Raw genomic sequence first — 18,171 nt, 5'->3', positions numbered from 1 at the left:
CTGCTCATATTTAAGACTGAGGTCCTCAGAAGTGCAGCAGGAGGTCAGCCGAGGGAACCCACTTGTGCAGGAGGTCTGCCGAGGGGACCCACTTGTCAACTGATGGCTACACTGGAGTAATTGGGCCCTGCACTGCGTTTGGTACTGGGACCTCCAAATATGCGTATTAGGAAGTCTGTTCTTTAGGGCTGCCAGTTTCTTCACAGGAGAATTCTCCCATTTCACAAGAGCCCAGGGTTGCGCAAGAGTCCCCCGCGTAAAGGGTGTGGAGAGGGGCTTGCTGTGGTTACAGCCTGGAGAAAGTAAACCTGCCACAGCTGGGCCATGCTGAGAAGGGAACAGGATGTCCAGATAGAGTTGGACTTGATTCTTTACATGATCGGAAGTTCTTAAATGTTTTGCTTTGTTTTCATATACAAAGGTGATACATTCAAATAATAGGAAGATATAAATCAGAATACAAATGAAAATTTGTTTCTAAACTACTCCACCTCCATTTGGCCAAAGCAAACTGTCATTGGTTGGACGTGGTTTCCACACAGATGGGAAAGGATGGATTGGAGCAGGAGGACGTGAAGGCAGGGATAACAGGTGGGAGGTCGTGGTGGGAATCTGAGCAGAAGTAACATTTGTGTGCTCTTGGCCTCCTATGATTAAGGGTGTGCGAAAGGGAAGTGGACCAGGACATGAAGCAAAAGATCTTAGGGGAAAATAATTTACCTTAGTAGTATTTAGGTGACCAGAGCTTTCCAAACGTTAGCAATTTGAAAACAACTGGTAAATCTACTTTGGGAGACACTTAAAAATGTCTTTCTCCAGGTTCCTAAATGACAAGACAATATATATTTTTTTTAAATCAAGGGGTTCAGTTTGATAATTATTTTTAGTTTTTTTCTTTTGAAGCACTCTCAAACTTACAGAACTGTTACAAGTGCAGTTCAAATAACTTTTTTTTAAATGACTGAATCATTTGAGAGTAAGTTGCTAACAGGTTGCCCCATCACCTCTCAATACTTTAATGTATATTTCCTACAAACAAGGATAGTTTCCTAATAACATAATCACAGCCACCACAATCAGGAGATCAACACAACTGATGACAATGATCTCATGCTTAGACCGCCCCCATTCACGTTTCCCCAGTTGTCCCAGTAATGACCTCGTATCAGAAGGTCCAGTTCAGGATCAGGTGCTGTGTTTGGTTGGCCCATGGCTCTCCTCCCCTTCACTCTGGAATGGCTCACCAGGCTTCTTGACTATTACGACCTTGATACTTTTGAATGTCACAGGCCAGTTATTTAATAGAATGTCCCTCAATATGAGCTTGTCTGATAATATGTATTTGATACTGTTTGGCTGTGTTCCCACCACATCTCATATTGAATTGTAGTTTCCATAATTCCCACTTGTTGTGGGAGGGACCTGGTGGGAGGTAATTGAATCATAGGGGCAGTTACCTCCATGCTGTTCTCATGATAGTGAGTTCTCATGAGATCTGATGATTTTATAAGGGGCTTCTCCCCAACTTCGTTCTGCACTCTCCTTGTTGCTGCCATGTGAAGAAGGACATGTTTGCTTCCCCTTCCACCATGAATGTAAGTTTCCTGAGGCCTCTCCAGCCATACAGAACTGTGAGTCTATTAAACTTCTTTTCTGTATAAATTGCCCAGTCTCAGGTATTTCTTCATGGCAGCATGAGAACGGACTAATCCAGCATCTTTGTCAGAAATATTGCAGAGGTGGTGCTGTGTTCTCACTGTGTCCTATCGGAGTCATAGGATTTCAATTTGTCCCCTTACCAAACTGTTCCCTGCAGGCCCTGGATGAGAATGGTGTCTGGCATCTTCTCTGGTTACTTTTCCCACCTTTGTGATGATTATTTTGTGGGAGGTACTTTGAAACTAGGTAACTGTCCTATTCATTGGCAAACTTTTAACATATTTATTTGTTTCTATCAGTATAGAATCATGGTTTTCTTTTTTTCCTCACTGGGTTGTAATCAGTTACCATTATTATTTATTTCTGTACTCAAATTTTCTCAGGTCTGTCTGGCAGAAGCCCTGGCTAGTGATATATCCCCCATCACTCGCTGGACACTTCCTTTCTGGAATAAGGTGGTTCAGACTCATCCTGTACTTTCCCTGCCACAGCCCTGGAATCAGCCTTTCTTCAAAGAGCGTGGCTTCCTTCTGGTGGAGAGTATTTGGAAACAAAGATGTGGGTGCCAGGCATGCTCATTCCTACTGAGGTGTCACTGCTTCAGTTCCTCTCCAAGAACAGCATCAGGAATGTAAGTATTCCCCCTCATATGTATGCTACACATTCACTTATATCTTTTTTTTAGGTTGTTGCAAAAGTAATTGCAGTTTTGCCATTACTTTTAATGGCGAAAACCGCAATTACTTATGCACGAACTTAATATATCCGCAGATATTGAAAAGCACGAATTCACCCCTGTATCTTCAGTTTCAACACAGCACCACAAGGTCATTCTTGTTTTCTCCTTTGGATGCTTGGTGCTCGCATGCCCACCTGACTCCCATCATCCTGAATCTCTTTCCTCCTCGGGGCATCCCATCCCATCTCCCATCACACCTCTCCTGCAGATGCCTCGCTTCCTCTCCTGGGCTCTGACAGATTGTGATGAGAGGCTCAGGCACAAGGAGACCCTCTGCACTATGCCAGGGCCCCCACCCCTCATGCCTCAGGGCGCCCACTCCTGTTTGTGCAGCCCTCGCATCTACTGAGGCTCAGAAATGTCACACTCAACCACTGACCTATAGGATTAAAGATTATTTTTCATGCCCACAACATCCTGGCATTCGGATGGATGATGGGCAGAACTCGTGGTTACTTGCAGCTCCAAATGAGAGAAGGCTGCCACATAGGGCTGCTTGGGGGTTGCCCCTGGGGACAGAGTAACAGCAAGCTGGCATTGCAGAAGCAGCCTATTAATGGTGAGCTGGATGTGGAGGGAGACTAGCTAGGTCTCGCAGCCTCCCTGTGGATTGGCTGACTTGAATAGTTCTGTGGGCATATCTTAGTTGTCTGGTACCTGGCCCCGGAGCCATTAAGGCTGGCACATAGTGGACATTGACGATGAGAGCCTGATAAGGGAACTGGTTGGGGTGTGGACTTAACTGCTCAGGAAGGGAACTGACCAGCCTCTATCCTCAAAATCGGGTCAAGCATTAAATGGGTACAGCATTAAAAAAAACTGATATGGTTTGGATTTGTGTCCCCACACAAATCACATTTCAAATTGTAATCCCCATATGTCTGGGGAAGGGTCTGATGGGAGGTGATTGGATCATGGGGCCAGTTTCCCCATGCTGTTCTCGTGATAGTGAGTGAGTTCTCACGAGATCGGATAGTTTAAAAGTGTGGCACTTAACCCCCTCGCTTTCTCTTTCCGGCCACTACATGAAGAAGGTCCTTGCCTCCCCTTCATCTTCTGGGAGCCCTCCCAGTCATGCTTCCTGTTAAGCCTGCAGAACTGTGAGTCAATTACACCTCTTTTCTTCATAAATTACCCAGTCTCAGGTAATTCTTTATAGCAATGTGAAAACGATACAATAACAAACCAATTTTCAGCCACTCCTTCTAAGCCCTGCCTCCTCTACCAGGCACCCCAGTCACTCCACCTGGGCCTTAAGGATCGCTCATCCCACCAGCTGCAGGTACTGCCTTGCTCTGCTCCACTTAATGGCTTTAGGAATCCACAGTGGGTGAAGGGGAGATATTTCTCAAGGATTAAATATGCTAACATCATGTAAGTTCTGTGTGTCATCAATGTTCACAGATTATACCCAGTAGAAGTACTAGCTTTTTGCGGGGACTGACCATCTTAATATTGTGTGTGTTAATATTGTGTGTGTGTTAATATTGTGTGAAATGCAGTTGTCAGACACATGAAAAGAAAGCATTTACTAATCATACTCCTTTGTCAGAGATAAAGCTTTTTGTTTGCAAAGCAAGAGGAATTATTGTGCTGGGGTATCTTGACTACGAAGAAAAAATCACGAGGCAGGGCTCATTGAGCTGAATCAAGTCAAGAAAAGTAACAGGTGCAAACTCTTAATCATGCAGCTGGCAAAGAAAATAAGTTTGAGTTACAAGAAAGCATACCTACCACTAGTGTAGAAAAAAAGGACATGTTTTTTATTTCAAGTAAACTCCAGATGCAAAATCTTGTCTGATTCAAAATTAGGTCAAAGATCTGACCATCCTTTGGAAAGTTGACTTTTATATGTAACTCCATAGTTGTCTCTTATTTTCATTAACATCCACCTAAGTCTAATGATCATAACTTCTTCAGAAACAAAATGTTCTCCTGGGAAAATCTATGGAAACTGTTTTCCCAATACTTGTAATGGAAAGAGGTTGTACCTTTAACACACTGGATGGTTTCAGGTACCTGTGAACCTTTGGTGCCTGGAATATCATGGCATTTACCTGCAGGCTAGGGAGTATTTTGTGGTCTTCTGTGGCTGCAAGGAATAACCCTAGGTTCCCGTGAGCTATGGGGAATATGAGCCAGATCACTACCGGGTACATCTCAAGCTGCAGAAGCCCCTGGGGCTGCGAGGCAGGTTCACTAAGCACCGCTCTGGGAATTACACACAAGGCAAGAAAGGAGGGGAGTGCGTAGGACACCCAAAGAAATGAGGGCTGCTATGGGGAAATGAAATGCATGTTCGAGAGCAGCTGAATGGCAGCTCTCCTTTGCTCACTGCAGCCGAGGAGGTCCACCAGGCTCCCGGGGAAGAGCTTAGAAGAAAAGGCGGGGCTGTGGGCAAAGCAGGTTAAAGGTGCAGCCACAGACCGTGTCAGGTCCCCTGCCACCAGCACAACATGCAAGCTCTGGCAGGGATGCAGGATGCGTGCTCACACATCCATCACTGCAGCTGTGCAGGACGTTGTGGGCGTCAGTTTGTTCCTGAATATGACATGCAGAGATGAGCGCATGCCCTGAGAAATGTGTAAACATTGGGGATTTGTCAGGTTTTAGAGTCACATGGGATGGGGCACACAGGTCCTCAGCCTCTTTCACCTGCCTCAGCCTGGACAGCTGGCCTGTGCCAACCCCCTCACTTTACCTTCTGGCCTCCTGGTGATGATAAAAATGAACTCCGAGAGGTGCTCCTAAGGAAAATGTGTGTTTACTGCTTGACATACAGTCACATGATTGAGTCAGTGAAATGGCTGTAAGAAATACATTAATCTTTATGTGTTTTGTTCAGAAAAGTGCCCAGAGATGCAAGATGAAACACCTGTGATTTCTCACTGACTTAATCTTGGTAAAGGAGAAAGTGAAAAATTCACCATGAAATAATAATAGTAGCTTTCATTTTTAAAAGTTGGAACCTTATTGTGTGCCAGGCATTATGCAATAAGCTTCACCTATATTTTTAAAAATCTTCCCAAAACACTATGGGCAGTTGGTATGAAAATGGCATTTAAAATGAGGAACTGAGCAGAGAGGTTAAATGCCCAGAGGTGCACATCTGGTACTGGACAAAGCTAGGATTGGCCTGGACAAAGCTAGGATTGACCTGATTCTAAAGCCCACGGCCTGTTGTCCCATATTGCCACCTGTGCACCCATAGTGCTGGACGGTGGATGATGGATTATGAACATTTGACACACAAGAGAAGGTCATCACATGGGTATTTAGCAGAGCATAAATAAACACATGCAGTGAAGCTTATTCTACCTAACAGGGATAAGGCTGTTTGAAAGAACTATGTCTTAAATCAATGAAACTGGTATATACTAACACAAAGAACTGAGAATAACCAAGTCACTTTGAAGAAGCGGAAGGTGACAGGGCTTGCTCTATCACATGGGAAGGCTTTGTGTAACACCACAGGAAATTAGAGTGCCCTTTGGTGCAAGAAAAGAGTAAATAGACAAATGGGGCAGAACACAGAGCTCAGAAACAGACGCACACAGAAAGACAGCTGTTTTATGGCAAAGGTGGCATCTCAGAGCAGTGGGGGAAGGATGGACATTTTCATAATGATGCCGGGACAATTGTATAGCCATCTGGAAGAAAAAAAAGTGGACCTACTTATACCATGCCCTAAATGTGGAAAGCAAAGTAAGGAAGCTTCAGGAAGACAATATGGGCAGTATTTCCATGTTCCGTCATCTCTGACGGGCACTCTAGTTGGGAACCATTCTTTTACTTTTTTAGAAATAGGACTCTCACTTTTCTTAGGAAACATACTCTCTCCTTTGATAAGTCTTGCTGGAATATTCCTCTCCAAGTTGAATCAGCCCAGAGGCGACACCTGCCCATAAGTAAGTTTCAGAAAAATATGACTCATTGGTCTTATTTCCCCCTACTGGGGGTTCATAGAATAAGTCTAACCCCGCCTGGCCTCATCTCAGTTGTTTTTAAAGAGGAAGAGGAGATGGGCCTCAAAGCATCAACTAAAAAAGCTGGAGGAACAATCTATGTTGCATCTAAGCAGACAGTGCCCTATCTTCTCAGTTAGGGCTGTGAGGGACATCTTAGTCATCTACAATCAACTCTGTGAAAAACAAAAGGAAAGTCTTATTATATGATGTATGTATAAAGAGAACAGGGTATTTAACTCTGCCATTTTAGCCACAATGATGTTTGTTGGGTGCATTATTTAAAAAAAAACTAGACTTGGTGGAAATAACCAATCTAAAGTAAAACTGAGAGTAGTTAAAACTTCACATAAGAACATTAGCCTGGGAAGAAATAATGGTCATTTCAGAAAATGCTCAGGGGCAGACATGGTGATTGGTAAAATTTGATAGGGATCAAAAAAAATCAATGAATCAAATTTATATTGTGAAATTTACATGGATGAGAACTGGTCCCAATGAAAAGGAAAAACTGAAAACAGTTCACTTACGCAGTCTTGGTAATTAATCAAATGATCAAGTTGCTTTAATGGCATTTCATCTTGCTATAATTCTGAGAAAAATATTTTATTGATAAATAGAGCCTAAACATCCTCAAGGTTAAAATAGTAAGGTTAAAACATTCTAAACATTCTGTATTGATTTAAAATATCAAGTACTTCTTAACTGCAGCATTCTTTCAGCTAAGCAAAAGTTAGATATTTTAATGAGACTAGAGTAATAATGGACAAATAAATGCAATTTGATTTGTTGAAATCATGAGATTCTAAGTACATTTTATTTGTAATTTTATTAATGTTGCTATAATAAAATATTTTAAAATGAGAAATTTAGTTCATGGTTACATTAATTCTACTATTAAATTCTGATGTTACTAGACTCTGGAGCCAGCAATAAAAATGATTCAATGTTTTATTTACATACAACCTACATCCCAGCGGTCTTATATTGCCCCCGATTCTTGTGTTTGTGCAATACACACTGATCTTTGCACTATTAGGGCAAGAATTGATGTTGTCTTGGAATAAGATACTAAGTGGCTGTCTGCTTGCTTACAGATTTATATACCCCATCTACCCATTTTCCCAGAGCAAGATACTTTCTTTCCGTAATAAGTTTCTGTTGGCCACTGTTTTGCAGCTAAATTGTGAATTTGCCCTATTATTGGTTTTGCTTAAGTGGAATGAATGGCCATGCCGGAGAAATGCATTTCTGTGGCAGCCCTGTAAAATGACTGTGCTGATGTATCTATTTAGTAAGGGCTCCATGGACAGCTGAAATAGACCTGCGTGATGCCTGACCTGAAATTGTAGGCGTTTGCTCTTCTCTTTCACAAGGAGATAATTATGGTACATCTATAACTGTTGTAAAAAGAGATTCTCAAAGCTATATTGTATAAAAAAGTCCCCAGTCCCCAGATGGTAAAACTTTGTTTCATGGAGGGGCAAAAAACGGAAAACCTGCCACACTGGCATTAGGAAAATGTTGAAAGTTTTATTCTGGAGGCAGACAATGCATTATAGTCTCATGGTTTATGTTCCTATCACTTTTATTCCTTAGGGTGTTATTAAATTAGGAAGTATAACCATGCATTTTAATCACTGTGATTTATGAAAATCCTAATAGCAACAGAGAATATTACTTCTGTGTGCAGAATCTCCCCTGTCCCCATCTGTGGATGTGAGAAAATCGTTCCCTTAATTGTGAATATGGGTTTGAAACTTGTTCCTGTATCAGGAGTTAAATATGGCTTTTCGGACAGAATACTTAGGATTACCTTCAATTATTTTAAATGCTCTAGTCTCCCCATGAAAATGGTGAGAGGATCGTGTAGCAGACGAATGTAAGCCCTTTGTTTCAGATTTCAGCATGAGCTCTGGGTTTTAGATGTATGCATTCTCTGTGAGCTGCAGCTGATACTTTACACTTAAGTAGCAGGCTCTTGCTCGCATTTCGTACCACTCATTCTAAAACGCAGGCAAGAACACTGTTCTTCCCCTAACAATAGCCAGGGACCCTAAGAAGGAAAGCCAGCAGGCATTTATTTTGTGCTTCTTCAGCATAAGGCAACACCCTAGCTACTTTGGATTCCAAGAGGAGAAGGCATGGATGACCAGAGAAGCAGACCATGACGTGTGCCATGTCCTAGTTCTGTTCTCTGTGCAGGGAAGAAGGGGGATGAGGTCTGAGGAGGGAATGAAAAAGTCTCCATGGGCCTTTGATGCAGGGCAGGTGAGCCCCAACTTGGGGCTTAACCCAGGAGGGTTATTGGCTTCAGCTAGGAAGGAATTCAAGGGTAAGCTGGTGGTCGAGGAAAACAGCTTTATTGAGGTGGCAGTTACAGCTCCGTGACTGCATCTGCAGAGCAGGGCTACCCACAGGTGGCGCACTGAGAGTAGCTGCTCAAAGGCCCTTCTGCAGCCGTGTTTATACCCACTTTAAATTACATGCAAACTAAGGAGCAGATTGTGCAGACATTTCTAGAAAAAGGGGGGTAACATCTGGGTCACCAGGTTGTTGCCATGGAAAGGGGCAGTGGCTTCTGCATGTTGCTATGGCAATGGTAAACTGACATCCACACTGGTGGGTGTGTCTTAGGAGAGGTGCGTCTGCTTCTTCCGTTTTAGCTAGTCCTCAATTTGGTCTGGTGTCCAAGCTCCACCTCTGGAGTCAAGTTGTGCCTTCTACCTCACTTTGAAATACGGGTTGATTTTTGTTTTGTAAAACTGAGGTTATCCAGGTAGGAGAAAAGCATAAGGAAAAAGAAAGGAAAGAAAAGGGAAGAACATGTGGGGAAAATGCAGCTTCCTTTTCAGTATTCAATAGAGCCGATTTTTTAAGTATTGAGCATAACAGTTGATCTCAAAGCATAGCAAGTCCTCAACAAGTGTGTGGAAAGGAGAAGGTAGGAGATAAATCACAGGGCCAGGAGAGGTGTAGACAGAGGGAGCCACAAGTAGGATGAGAACTGGAGAAAAAGAAAGAGCTGGGGTTGGGCTTTGGGTAGAGGCCAAAAAGACACCAGGCAAGGTGGCCCGGAGCTGAGGAGGGCCCAGGGGAAAGTGGAATGGGCAGGCTGCTTTCTCGCAAGGCCCAGTGTTTTCCTCTTCTTTGCCTAAATAATCCAAATATTTTAATATTCTTGTTACAAAGTCTTTTACTCATAGATATTATTGATATGGGTATAACAATATCCATATCAGTAATCCCAGTATGATTCTTTATTTTTTCAATCCATGCATGCTGCTTACATAGCCTATACCTTATCTACTGGCACTCTTTTTTTTTTGAGACAGAGTCTTGCTCTGGCGTAGTGCGGTGGTTCGATCATGGCTCACTGCAGCCTCGACCTCCCCAGCTCAAGTGATCTTCCCATGTCAGCTTCCTGAGTAGCTGAGACTACAGGTGGATGTCACCACATTAAGCTAATTTTTCTATTTTTTGTAGAGATGGGGGCCTCCCTATGTTGTCCAGGATGGTTTTGAACTCCTGGGCTCAAGCAATGCTCTTGCTTGATCTTCCATAGTGCTGGGATTATATGCGTGTGCCACCACACCTGGCTACTGGTACTCTTTAGTTAGGACACTTTCATAGATGCCATAAATACCTGGTGTATGTTTCCAGAGGCAATGATGCATTTCTGAGTTCTATACAACAGGCAGAAAGGTTCATGCCCACCATTTCAGGAGTACAATTTTGGGAAAAAATATTAAAAGACTTCATATTTTATATAGTTTGCTATAATTTCTTTTTCTAAATAAATATGTGACCATGTCCAGTTTAATTGATTTCACACGTGAAACATCTCAAACCTTCAGGTTTTCCCTTTTTTATTTTTATTTTTTATTATACTTTAAGTTTTAGGGTACATGTGCACAATGTGCAGGTTTGTTACATATGTATACATGTGCCGTGTTGGTGTGCTGCACCCATTAACTCATCATTTAACGTTAGGTATATCTCCTAATGCTATCCCTCCCCACTCCCCCTACCCCACAACAGGCCCTGGTGTGTGATGTTCCCCTTCCTGTGTCCATGTGTTCTGATTGTTCATTTCCCACCTATGAGTGAGACCATGTGTTTGGTTTTTTGACCTTGTGATAGTTTGCTGAGAATGATGGTTTCCAGCTTCATCCATGTCCCTACAAAGGACATGAACTCATCCTTTTCTGTGGCTGCATAGTATTCCACATAGTATATGTGCCATATTTTCTTAATCCAGTCTATCATTGTTGGACATTTGGGTTGGTTCCAAGTCTTTGCTATTGTGAATAGTGCCGCAATAAACATACGTGTGCATGTGTCTTTATAGCAGCATGATTTAGAGTCCTTTGGGTATATACCCAGTAATGGGATGGCTGGGTCAAATGGTATTTGTAGTTCTAGATCCCTGAGGAATCACCACATTGACTTCCACGATGGTTGAACTAGTTTACAGTCCCACCAACAGTGTAAAAGTGTTCTTATTTCTCCACATCCTCTCCAGCACCTGTTGTTTCCTGACTTTTTAATGATTGCCATTCTAACTGGTGTGAGATGGTATCTCATTGTGGTTTTGATTTGCATTTCTCTGATGGCCAGTGATGATGAGCATTTTTTCATGTGTCTTTTGGCTGCATAAATGTCTTCTTTTAGGAAGTGTCTGTTCATATCCTTTGCCCACTTGTTGATGGGGTCGTTTGTTTTTTTCTTGTAAATTTGTTTGAGTTCTTTGTAGATTCTGGATATTAGCCCTTTGTCATATGAGTAGATTGCAAAAATCTTCTCCCATTCTGTAGGTTGCCTATTCACTCTGATGGTAGTTTCTTTTGCTGTGCAGAAGCTGTTTAGTTTAGTTAGATCCCATTTGTCAATTTTGGCTTTTGTTGCCATTGCTTTTGGTGTTTTAGTCATGAAGTCTTTGCCCATGCCTATCTTGTGAATGGTACTGCCTAGGTTTTCTTCTAGGGTTTTTATGGTTTTAGGTCTTAGGTTTAAATCTTTAATCCATCTTGAATTAATTTTTGTATAAGGTGTAAGGAAGGGGCCCAGTTTCAGTTTTCTGCATATGGCTAGCCAGTTTTCCCAACACCATTTATTAAATAGGGAATCCTTTCCCCATTGCTTGTTTTTGTCAGATTTCTCAAAGATCAGATGGTTGTAGATGTGTGGTGTTATTTCTGAGGCCTCTGTTCTGTTCATTGGTCTATATATCTGTTTTGGTACCAGTACCATGCTGTTTTGGTTACTGTAGCCTTGTAGTATAGTTTGAAGTCGGATAGTGTGTTGCCTCCAGCTTTGTTCTTTTTGCTTAGGACTGTTTTGGCTATTTGGGCCTTTTCTTTGGTTTCAGATGAAGTTTAAAGTAGTTTTTTCTAATTCTGTGTAGAAAGTCAATGGTAGCTTGATGGGAATAGCATGGAATCTATAAATTACTTTGGGCAGTATGGCCATTTTCACAATATTGATTCTTCCTATCCATGAGCATGGGATGTTTTTCCATTTGTTTGTGTCCTCTCTTATTTCCTTGAGCAGTGGTTTGTAGTTCTCCTTGAAGAGGTCCTTCACATCCCTTGTAAGTTGTATTCCTAGGTATTTTATTCTCTTTGTAGCAATTGTGAATGGGAGTTTACTCATGATTTGGCTCTCTATTATTGGTGTATAGGAATGTTTGTGACTTTTGCACATTGATTTTGTATCCTGAGACTTTGCTGAAGTTGCTTATCAGCTTAAGGAGTTTTTGGGCTGAGACGATGGGGTTTTCTAAATACACAGTCATGTCACCTGCAAACAGAGATTATTTGACTTCCTCTCTTCCTATTTGAATACCCTTTATTTCTTTCTTTTGTCTGATTGCCCTGGCCAGAACTTCCAATACTATGTTGAATAGGAGTGGTGAGAGAGGGCATCCTTTTCTTGTGCCGGTTTTTGAAGGGAATGCTTCCAGCTTTTGCCCATTCAGTATGATATTGGCTGTGGGTTTGTCATAAATAGCTTTTATTATTTTGAGATACATTCCATCAATACCTAGTTTATTGAGTGTTTTTAGCATGAAGGGGTGTTGAATTTTATTGAAGTCCTTTTCTGCATCTATCAAGATAATCATGTGGTTTTTGTCATTGGTTCTGTTTATGTGATGGATTACGTTTATTGATTTTGCATATGTTGAACCAGCCTTGCATTCCAGAGATGAAGCCAACTTGATCGTGGTGGATAAGGTTTTTAATGAGCTGCTGGATTTGGTTTGCCAGTATTTTATTGAAGATTTTCACATCGATGTTCATCAGGGATATTGGCCTGAAATTTTCTTTTTTTTGCTGTGTCTCTGCCAGGTTTTGGTACCAGGATGATGCTGGCCTCATAAAATGAGTTAGAGAGGATTCCCTCTTTTTCTATAGTATGGAATAGTTTCAGAAGGAATGGTACCAGCTCCTCTTTGTACCTTTGATAGAATTCAGCTGTGAATCCATCTGGTCCTGGGCTTTTTTGGTTGGTAGGCCATTAATTACTGCCTCAATTTCAGAACTTGTTATTGGTCTATTCAGGGATTCGACTTCTTGGCTTAGTCTTGGTAGGGTGTATGTGTCCAGGAATTTATCAGTTTCTTCTAGATTTTCTAGTTTATTTGCGTAGAGGTGTTTATAGTATTCTCTGATGGTAGTTTGTATTTCTGTGGGATCAGTGGTGATATCCCCTTTATCATTTTTTATTGTGTCTATTTTATTCTTCTCTCTTTTCTTCTTTATTAATCTGGCTAGCAGTCTATCTATTTTGTTAATCTTTTCAAAAAACCGTCTCCTGGATTCATTTATTTTTTTTTTGAAGGGTTTTTCATGTCTCTATCTCCTTCAGTTCTGCTCTGGTCTTAGTTATTTCTTGTCTTCTGCTAGCTTTTGAATTTGTTTGCTCTTGCTTCTCTAGTTTGTTTAATTGTGATGTTAGGGTGTCAATTTTAGATGTTTCCTGCTTTCTCCTGTGGGCATTTAGTGCTATAAATTTCCCTCTAAACACTGCTTTAGCTGTGTCTCAGACATTCTGGTACATTGTGTCTTTGTTCTCACTGGCTTCAAAGAACTTATTTATTTCTGCCTTAATTTTGTTATTTACCCAGTAGTCATTCAGGAGCAAGTTGTTCAGTTTCCATGTAGTTGTGTGGTTTCGAGTGAGTTTCTTAATCCTGAGTTCTAATTTGATTGCACTGTGGTCTGAGAGACTGTTTGTTATGATTTCCATTCTTTTGCACTTGCTAAGGAGTGTTTTACTTCCAATTATGTGGTCTACTTTAGAATAAGTGTGATGTGGTGCTGAGAAGAATGTATATTCTGTTGATTTGTGGTGGAGAGTTCTGTAGATGGTCTGCTTGGTCCAGAGCTGAGTTCAAGTCCTGAATATCCTTGTTAATTTTCTGTCTCATCATTCTGTCTAATATTGACATTGGAGTGTTAAAGTCTCCCACTATTATTGTGTGGGTATCTAAGTCTCTTTTTATGTCTCTAAGAACTTGCTTTATGAATCTGGGTGCTCCTGTATCGGGCGCATATGTATTTAGGATAGTTAGCTCTTCTTGTTGCATTGATCCCTTTACCATTATGTAATGCCCTTTGTCTTTTTTTATTTTTGTTGGTTGAAACTCTGGTTTATCAGAGACTAGGACTGCAATCCCTGATTTTTTTGCTTTCCATTTGCTTGGTTAATCTTCCTCCATCCCTTTATTTTGAGCCTATGTGTGTCTTTCCACATGAGATGGGTCTCCTGAATACAGCACACCGATGGATATTGACTCTTTATTCAATTTGCCAGTCTGTGTCTTTTAATTGGGGCATTTAACCTGTTTACATTTAAGGTTAATATTGTTATGTATGAATTCGATCCTGTCATTATGATGCTAGCTGGTTATTTTGCCCATTAGTTGATGCAGTTTCTTCATAGTGTCAATGGGTCTTTACATTTTGGTATGTTTTTGCAATGGCTGGTACCGGTTTTTCCTTTCCATGTTTAGTGTGTCCTTTAGGAGCTCTTGTAAGGCAGGCCTGGTAGTGACAAAATCCCTTAGCATTTGCTTGTCTGTAAAGGATTTTATTACTCCTTCACTTATGAAGCTTACTTTGGCTGGATATAAAATTCTGGGTTGAAAATTCTTCTCTAAGAATGTCGAATATTGGCCCCCGCTCTCTTCTGGCTTGTAGTCTGATGGGCTTCCCTTTGTGGGTAACCCGACCTCTCTCTCTGGCTGCTCTTAACATTTTTTTTCCTTCATTTCAACTTTGATGAATCTGATGATTATGTGTCTTGGGGTTGCTTTTCTCGAGGAGTATCTTTGTGGTGTTTTCTGTATTTTTTGAATTTTGAATGTTGGCCTATCTTGCTAGGTTGGGGAAGTTCTGGATAACATCCTGAAGTGTGTTTTCCAACTTTGTTCCATTCTCCCTATCACTTTCAGGTACACCAATCAAGCATAGGTTTGGTCTTTTTACATAGTCCCATATTTCTTGGAGGCTTTGTTCATTCCTTTTCATTCCTTTTTCTCTAATCTTGTTTTCATACTTTATTTCATTTAGTTGATCTTCGATCTCTGATATACTTTCTTCTGCTTGATCAATTCAGCTATTGATACTTGTATATGCTTCACGAAGTTCTTGTGCTGTGTTTTTCAGCTCCATCAGGTCGTTTATGTTCTTCTCTAAACTGCTTATTCTAGTTAGCAGTTCCTGTAACCTTATATCAAGGTTCTTAGCTTCCTTGCATTGCATTAGAACATGCTCCTTTAGCTCGGAGAAGTTTGTTATTACCCACCTTCTGAAGCCTACTTCTGTCAATTTGTCAAACTCATTCTCTGTCCAATTTTTTCCCTTGCTGGCAAGGAGTTATGATCCTTTGGAGGAGAAGAGGCATTCTGATTTTTGGAATTTTCAGCCTTTTCTGCACTGGTTTTTCCTCATCTTCATGGATTTATCTACCTTCGGTCTTTGATATTGGTGACCTTTGGAAGGGGTTTTTGCGTGATTGTTCTTTTTGTTGATGTTGATGCTATTCCTTTCTATTTGTTAGTTTCCCTTTTAACAGTTAGTCCCCTCTTCTGCAGGTCTGCTGGAGTTTGCTGGAGGTCCACTCCAGACCCTGTTTGCCTGGGTATTACCAGCAGAGGCTGCACAACAGCAAAGATTGCTGCCTGCTCCTTCCTCTGGAAGCGTAGTCCCAAGGGGGCACCTGCCAGATGCCAGCCAGAGCTCTCCTTTATAGGGTGTCTGTCGACCCCTGCTGGGAGGTGTCTGTCTCCCCATCAGGAGGCACGGGGGTCAGGGACACACTTGAGGAGGCAGTCTATCCTTTAGCAGAGCTTGAGCGCTGTGCTGGGAGATCCGCTGCTGTCTTCAGAGCTGGCAGGCAGGAACGTTTAAGTCTGCTGAAGCTGCGCCCACAGCCACCCCTTCCCCTAGGTGCTCTGTCCCAGGGAGATGGGAGTTTTATCTATAAGCCCCTGACTGGGGCTGCTGCCTTTCTTTCAGAGATTCCCTGCCCAGAGAGGAGGAATCTAGAGAGGCAGTCTGGCTGCAGTGGCTTTGTGGTGCTGTGGTGGGCTCCACCCAGTCTGAACTTCCAGGTGGCTTTGTTTACACTGTGAGGGGAAAACCACCTATCAGTACTCAGTAATGGCAGATGCCCCTTTCCCCGCCAAGCTAGAGTGTCCCAGGTCGACTTCAGACTGCTGTGCTGGCAGTGAGAATTTCAAGCCAGTGGATTTTAGTTTGTTGGACTCTGTGGGGGTGGGATCCACTGAGCAAGGCCACTCAGCTCCCTGGCTTCAGCCCCCTTTTCAGGGGAGTGAAGGTTCTGTCTTGCTGGTGTTCCAGGTGCCACTGGGGTACGAAAAAAAACTCCTGCAGCTAGGTCAGCGTCTGCCCAAATGGCCGCCTAGTTTTGTGCTTGAAAGCCAGGGCCCTGGTGGTGTAGGCACCCGAGGGAATCTCCTGGTTTGTGAGTTGTGAGGACTGTGGGAAAAGCATAGTATCTGGGCTAAATAGCACTGTCGTTCATGGCACAGTCCTTCGTGACTTCCTTTGGCTAGGGGAGGGAGTTCCCTGACCCCTTGCACTTCCAAGGTGAGGTGACATCCCACCCTGCTTCTGCTCACCCTCCATGGGCTGCACCCACTGTCTAACCAGTCCCAATGAGATGAATCCGGTACCTCAGTTGGAAATGCAGAAATCACCCACCTTCTGCATTAGTCTCACTGGGAGCTGCAGACCTGAGCTGTTCCTATTTGGCCATCTTGTCCGGGCATCAGAATCTGAATTTCCAGCAGGTCCCTGGATGGTGCCGCTGGCCATCAGGCCCAGTGCTGAGAACCCTGGAGTCTCCCATCAGCCTCTCACAGATCAGGAGTCACCAGAGAATCTGGAACCAAAGCAGAGGAAAGGTCAAAAGGATGTACTCGCTTTAGGAAATAACTCTTCATCCACATATAGGGTGAGAGGAGTGGGGTGGGGCATAGTCAGGACAGGGGTCAGGGGAGTGGTGGGGAGCCCAGTGAGAAATGGCCCTGAGAGAGCCTAAACCAGGAGAGGCAGACGCTTGGGGAAGAAGGTTTATACCCTGGTGCAGGATGGGTGAGTTTGTATTCACCATTGTGTCCCCAAAACATGTTCCTTTGCTCATAAAAAAGACTTACTCAGAAAGTGCTCATTGAAATAGATTAATATCCCCCTTTGAAAGTCATGACTAGATGACAGACTCCAGGGTAATGGCAGATATTTGGTCAGGGCGGGAAGACTTTCCCTGTTTGTATCTGCCCTGAATCAACCAGGTGATGTTTGTCCATCTCCCTGAGAAACTGCAGCTAGCAGAAGGAGCTACACAGCAGAAAATATGTCTATGAGGTCTACATTCATGCGTTCATTCATCCATGTACAAAACTCTCATTAAGTTCCTAGGGTATAAAAGGCATTGTTCTGTATACACGGGGAATAGCCCAGATCCTCGCTGCCTTCAAGACTCACACAACCTAACCCAGGGACTGTCGAAACTGTGATCTTAGTGTGGGCAGAGGCAGCACTCTGTCTGAGCTAAGGAGTCTATGGATCTCTTAGCAGTCAGACGGAGCAGCACTGACTGCAGGACAGGAACCATCCTGCCTTGGACTTGGGAATATGCTGCCTGCCTGGGGGACATCCCAGGTGCTCAATGCCAAAAGGTTACTGTTGTTTATCCTGGCATTCCATGCTGAACAATGACATTACTCTCTGAGCAAGCAACTCTACACTTCTTAATATGATGACAATCTTCATGTCCTACAACCCAAAATGGAGTTCTCCAAAGAAATCAATGAGGGATGAAAGTAACAGTTTCTGATGTAGTACAAGTAGAATGCAACTCAGCAGCACTCATCCCTGTATAAAAACTTGCAGGGTGATAGAGTAGAGTGTGGATTTACTAGCTTGCAATGACAAACACACAGTAACACTCTTAATGCACAAAGATATATTGTGTCTGCACACTCCCTCTCTCCTCTCTTTCCTCCAGAAACATTAACAGGGCTAATTTTCTGGGAAAATATTCCATAAGAGTTCTGAATCTTAAATCAAGGCCATCAGGACTTCACCCTGAGGTAGATAATTGTGTGCTCACTCTCCCATTGGTGCAGTGTACAGAATGACAAATCACATCGTAATGAGAGGAGAATCCCTTGTGGGGCTAATGCATGTCCTTAGAAAGTCTGGTGGAGGACAGGGTTCAATACTGAAAAACACAGGAGAAACTACAGCTAGGAGCGAGTGAAAAGAACTGCTTTTA

This window comes from Pan paniscus, chromosome 17 (assembly GCF_029289425.2).
Source record: "Pan paniscus chromosome 17, NHGRI_mPanPan1-v2.0_pri, whole genome shotgun sequence".
Classification (NCBI taxonomy): domain Eukaryota; kingdom Metazoa; phylum Chordata; class Mammalia; order Primates; family Hominidae; genus Pan; species Pan paniscus.
This window is presented reverse-complemented; position numbering follows the sequence as displayed.